Source organism: Bubalus kerabau, chromosome 5, assembly GCF_029407905.1.
Source record: "Bubalus kerabau isolate K-KA32 ecotype Philippines breed swamp buffalo chromosome 5, PCC_UOA_SB_1v2, whole genome shotgun sequence".
In the NCBI taxonomy this organism is placed as follows: domain Eukaryota; kingdom Metazoa; phylum Chordata; class Mammalia; order Artiodactyla; family Bovidae; genus Bubalus; species Bubalus kerabau.
In genome coordinates this window covers 103,310,332-103,316,331 of record NC_073628.1, presented here as the reverse complement: position 1 = coordinate 103,316,331, position 6,000 = coordinate 103,310,332, and positions in this window count along the sequence as shown.

Genomic DNA, 6,000 nt, shown 5'->3' with positions numbered 1-6,000 from the left:
GTTCGATCCCTGGGTAGGGAAATCCCTTGGAGGAGGGAATGGCTCCCCACTCCCGTATTCTTGCCTGGAGAATCCCATGGACAGAAGAGCCTGGCTGGCTAATAGTCCATAGGGTCACAAAGAGTCAGACACTACTGAAATGACTTAGACACGTGCACATGCCTGGAAGAGTCTGGATTTCAGCCTTGAGATGTGATAGGGCTATGAGTACCTGGAGTGAGCTTGAAGGACCATGTACTTTCCACTCCATGAGGAGCTGGGCTCCCGTGAAGGGTGTCTGTGAAAGGTGGGGGGGGGAGTGGAGAAGCAGGCTGGCGGTCAGCATCGCTGGAGAGGATGGGAGCCCCCGGTGGAGACAGGTCAGAGAAGAGCTTTCTTCTTTCTGCCCTTCAAAGGGGAAGGGGGTACCTGCCTCAGGTGGGCTTCCTGGCCCAGGGCAGCGTCCTCAGGTTATAACATGGAACCTGCTCAGCTTCAGTGCATCCATGCGGACTTGATGGATATATATAATATTTCCTGCCTCCTGACAAGACAGACAAGACCCAGCCCTTCTTTGGAAGAGCATAGTCAAGGGTGGGGTCTCTCCACTGACCATGGCCAGACATGTGCCCAACTTCCCCAGGAGGATCGTGGAGGGGCTTTTCCCAGTGAGACCCTGCAGGAGGTTTTCCAGGCTCTAGCCTCCGTCACTGATCCCTGGGCAGGGCTGGCCACTACCCTGCCCTCTCCTCAGGGTCTGGGATGCTGAGCAGGGTCTGCAAAGGCATCCAGAGCTTTCCTCCCTTCACGACATGTGTGACTTCTTGTATTAAAGACAGGGGCCCAGCGAATGGCCATCAGAGCCTGCACGGCTGCTGCTCCTTGTCCTCAGGGGTCTGCAACCCGGAGCTGCCCTGGGTTCCCCGAGGAGGCCCCTGGGAGCAGGAGCATCACTGTTGCTCTGTGTCTGCACCTCCGGGCTGCAGGCCTGGTTGAGAGGGGCAGGGCTCTCCCTGTTTATGGAGCATCTGCCCACCCTGGGTCCTAGACTGACTTTGTTTCTTTTACTCCTTGCCCCAAGGCATCCTGTCCATTTCACAGGTGAGAACACTGAGAGCTTAAACCCCTGCCCAAGGCCGCATGGTCCATAAGAAGAGACAGGCCTTTGCAAGTTCTCTGGACATTTGAGGCTCTTGAACTGATTCTAGTGGAAAGGAAGTCCTCAGTGGGTATGGACCCCAATCCTCTACAGGGGGACACGCCCTAGGGCTGGGAGAGTCCAGCTGCTCTTGGTAGCCATGCCTCCCTCCCCCATCCCTCTCAGGCTGGAGCTGGGCAGGGTCCCCAGCCACCTCCCTTGTCCCTCTCTGGGCAGTAGGACTCAGCCCCCAGAGGCTGTGGGCAGTGCAGGTTGGTCAGCAGGGTCTGGGGCTGTGGGTGGGCAGCCTGGGTTTCCCATCTCAGGAGGCCTGTCCTCCGCATTATCAAGGCAACAGGCAGTACTAGGAACAACCGCACTGGTGCTCCTGGGGGCCAGCTCTGGACACGTCACTGCATCTCCTCGCCGCCACCTCCCCAAGGGTTAGAGGTCGTCCTTGTCAACAGAAGAGGGTGGGGATGTTGTCTCTTTGTTTCCAGATCCCCAGAGCCCATCACTGTGGCTGCTTAATCAACGTTTGTGCAATAATTGGATTAAAACAAGAATTAGGAAGCAAAGTGTTATCAATATTAAATAAGAATCAGGTTCAATAAGCATCCACCTTAGGCTGAAGATTTCCTCATCCTAGCTCTGGGAGTTTGGTGGGGCTGGATTCCTCTTCTGGTTCCCAAGAGAAAGCATCTGAGCAAACCCAAGAAGCCTCTGTGATGCTACCAGGATGTGGAGATGCATGTAATGGGATGGGGGTGGGAGGAGAGGCAGTGGCCACCAATGTCATGGGTAGGCGCTGGGGGAGATGGACTCTGAGCTTCAAAGGAAACCTGGGAGAGAGAAAGGTGGGGATGGGAGTTAGTCATGGGTGGCTTCCTGGAGGTGGTGAGGAGGTGATAGGGGCTAAAGCACACCTTCCTTGGAAGTGCCAGAGCTGCCACCCCCACTGGCTGCAAAGGGGCCCTTCCTTCCACAAGTGAGGCTGACCAGAGGTGCTCTGGGCACTGAGGAGCTGAGAGAGAGAGTTGCCTACCTGTGTTAGGGTCCTGGGCCCCAGGGCACATGTGGTCATGTCAGGAATGTTTGTCACGACTTGGGAGGTGCCATTCGCATCTTCTGGGTGGAGGATGGCAAAGCCCCCAGATGTCCTGCAGTGCCCAGGACAGCCACCACCCCCACCCCGCCCCAAAGAATGGTCCAACCCAGATGTCCATGTGTGGAGGCTGAGAACCCCAGTGTGGGAGGGAGGGAGGCATGGATGGAACTGCTGTTCAGAGTGGGGATGGTGGGGAAGGGGTGGGGGGCTCCGAGGGCAGAATTCTGGCTGTGCTACCTGGTAAACGGTGGTGCCCAATGGCTGTGCTGATGGCAGGGGTTTTACAAGGCCCAGGTTGAGTTCTGCTGTGAGCTGGCTGTGAGGGTGGTCAGGCCCGGGACTGGAGAGCTGAGTCTGGACCGGTACAGTGGAGTGGTGCTTGTGAGTGACCCCTGCAGGGACAGTATCTGGAGCCACGGTGCCAGGTCCCAGGAGAGAGTGATGACGGGGACCCGTGGCAGTCACTGAGTCCTGAGCCCCCGTGGTGGGAGCAGCAAGAGAGAGCACCCTGTCCTGGTCAGCTCAGGTGCCATAACAGCCACTGCAGACCTTTGTCCTCTCCTGATCCTGGAGGCCAGAGTCCTAGATCAAGGTGTGGGCGGGGCTGGATTCACTTGAGGCCTCTCTCCTTGGCTTGTAGATGACTGTCTTCTTTTTGTGTTTCTACATGGTCATCCCCCTGTGTGTGTCTGTGTCCTGATCTCTTCTCTTATTACACATGAGTCATAGAGAATTAAGATCCCACATCTATAAGTCATTTTACCTTAATTACCTATGTAGAGACCTCACCTCCAGTCACTTTCTGAGATACTGGGGGTCATGACTTAACATATGAATTTGGAGGGACACGGCACAGTCTGTACAGAACCTCAGAGGGAGGGAAGGTTGACCCTAAGAGGAGGCATTGCTTGGGGGGATGCTGCTCTCAGAACTGCCAAGGGTTCATGACTGATGACCCCCCAGCCTATCCCCCAGGTCTGCTGCTCAGCTCCACTGGGCTGATTTGGGAAGAATTTCCCGTGTTTCGTCCCCAGGCCTGTGGTGACGATCCCATTAGCTATACGCCAAATTGTCTTGCGGCCAAGCTCTGGACACCCCACTTGTAGACTCGGGCAACATGGTGCCCACGATGGTGGGCTTCATGGCACAGCCACTGGAGGGGACGCAGGGTGAACCAGAAGTGGAATGGCTGCAGATGTGTGGGCACCTGTGTCCATGTGTGACCATGTGTGTGCACACATGTGGTACAGGCTCGTGTGGCCTGCAGGGGGAGCACCTCTTGTGGATTGGATGAGTCCAGAGTCCCTGCAGGATAGTTGAAGAAGTGAGGTGGAAGTACCCCAGCGAGGCTGTCTACCTGAGCCCCGACCCCAGATCCGCTCAGTGCTCTTTGTATGTAGTGAGTTCCCCGTCAGTGTTTGTATTCAAGCTGAGGCTGGAAAGCCATGGATGGTGGCAGTTAGAGCACAGATGTCCATCAGGCAGGATGTGCCCTGGCACTGTATGGCCGGCTGGTGGCTGGGCCCTCCTCACTCTGTACACAGGCCCCAACATGAGATGGGACCAGGCAGCCGAAAAGTGGGATTGAGTCCTGTAGGTGGGTGTCTGGTCCCCCAAGACATCTCTGAAACATCCATCCCCTCATTAGTAATGTGGGAGGAGTGGAGTTGCATCTCTCGGAGGGTGTGGATGGAGTAAACAGGTAGGCCAAAGGGGAAATGGGGGACTGTTCAGGCAAGCGCTCTGCTCCTCTTTGTCTGGTGTCTTTCCCAGCACTTGGGGGCACCATTCCCCGGTCCTGTGGGACTCATGCCAGGCCCCTCCCCACCTCGACTGGGGATGAGTGTGTTGGGATGCCAGGAGCAGAGCCTCTGTCCTCCTCATGTCCCCCTGACAGGGACACGGGAACTTGCAGTCATAGAGACAGAACGGTGACCTACATTGTAGGATTTGCACAGATGACTTCACGGATTTCCGGCTATGCCAGCTTGTTTTCCAGTTAGCACTTTCTTTCTCTCCCTCACTCTCCCTCATGGGCACTGTGATATTAGATGGACCAAGGAGGAGTCCCTGACCTCTCCCTGCTCCCCAGATCCCCTCTCCACAGGAGCCCTGTTCCTGTGGAGGCCACTGTGTGATCCCTGAACCACCCGCAAAGGCCCCATTTCATCTCAGCCTCATTTACACTCAGGTAGAGAAGGCAATGGCACCCCACTCCAGTACTCTTGCCTGGAAAATCCCAGGGATGGGGGAGCCTGGTGGGCCGCCATCTGTGGGGTCGCACAGAGTCGGACACGACTGAAATGACTTAGCAGTAGCAGCACAAAAGACAAGGATGGTCATGTGGTTGCAGCTGGGTGTGGAGATGGCTGCCTATGGACTTCCGTGCTCCCTGGTCCCGTTAGGTGGGCTGAGTCTACTTTTCGCTGTGAGAGGAGGACCCTCCTTTTCCCTCCTACCTGAAATCTGCCCATTACAGACTCCGGAGGACCTTCAAGGTCCATCTGCCCTCCCCCCACCCTGGTTGGCTACAGGGGCTTCTCCCCCAGTGCCTGATGAATGGTCGTCCTTCCTTTGTATGATGCTCTTGGTCCAACACTTGCCACCCACGAGATTCTGAACCTCCCCAGGTTCCTCTGCAATTTCACCTCCTTCATATCGCTCACTGCAAGCTCTTCAACTAGCGACTTTGTCTTCCTCATGGTTTATCTTGTTATTCAGGGACCCACCATGGTCAGCCACACTGAGCCCCTCTGAGCAGAGGCTGCAGCTTTCCCTAAGGGATGGTCCCACGGGCCCTAGGGCTCGGGGTTGGCCTGGAGACCAGTGGAGAGAACTAGAGGGTGGCAGCCTAAGCTGGTCCTTGGGCTCCTCCGACTGTCCACTCTTTTTGTCGCTGGACACAGAGATACTCTGCCTTCGCCGCCCGTGGCCTGAGTCCAGCCTCCTCTTCAGTCCTAAGCAGCAGTCTAGCTGGGCCCTTTCCCAAGAGCTCTGCCAGTGTCTTGTCATTGTCACCCTGTCTTGCACAAAGTAGGCACGTGAACACCTCGGGAGATGGTGTGCAGGGGAGGTGGGGTGACCTGCCCCAGGCCATACACCTGGTGAGCTGGTGATGGAGCTGGGCTTTTAGGCCAAGTCTGCCCAACCCCCAAGCTTTCCCTCAGCCTTTTCACTCTTCCTTCCTCGTGCCCCACCCTCGCCACCTCCACACTGTCATCCTTTTCCTGTCTCTGCAAGTCCCATGGCAGCGCTGCTTCTGTGACTCTGAGAGGCAGAGACGCCTCCACTGTTCGCCCCTGTCCTTCCTGGTTGGCTTACAAAGTACCAGGCACCCGTATTGGACTTCGTAAATACTACGTAACAGTGGCAACAAAGCTGAAATAGATATTTCCCATGAGGACAGAGGAACTGCACTGGGTATTGTGGAAGCTGACATCATTTATTCTTCTGAGTCCATTCTTAGGGGACAAGACCAGCATTAAGGAGCCATCTATCGTCAGGAGCAACGTCTGCTACTCGGAATGTTCTCCACGGGGAACACGTGTGTTCCCCAGTGCCAGAGAGGTGATAGGATGGTTCTCCAAACCTGAAACCCTGGAGGAATGCATCCTTCCCAGAACCAGCTTCCCTCTGGGCTGAATATTTACCTCCTTCAACGTCAGCTGCTTTCAGTTGTATTTTTAAGTCTTCTTTCCAGAGAAAAACACAGCTACTATTTTTGTGCTTTTCTTTCTTCTGCAAGATGAGAGTAACAGCCGTTCTTCTCGAAGGG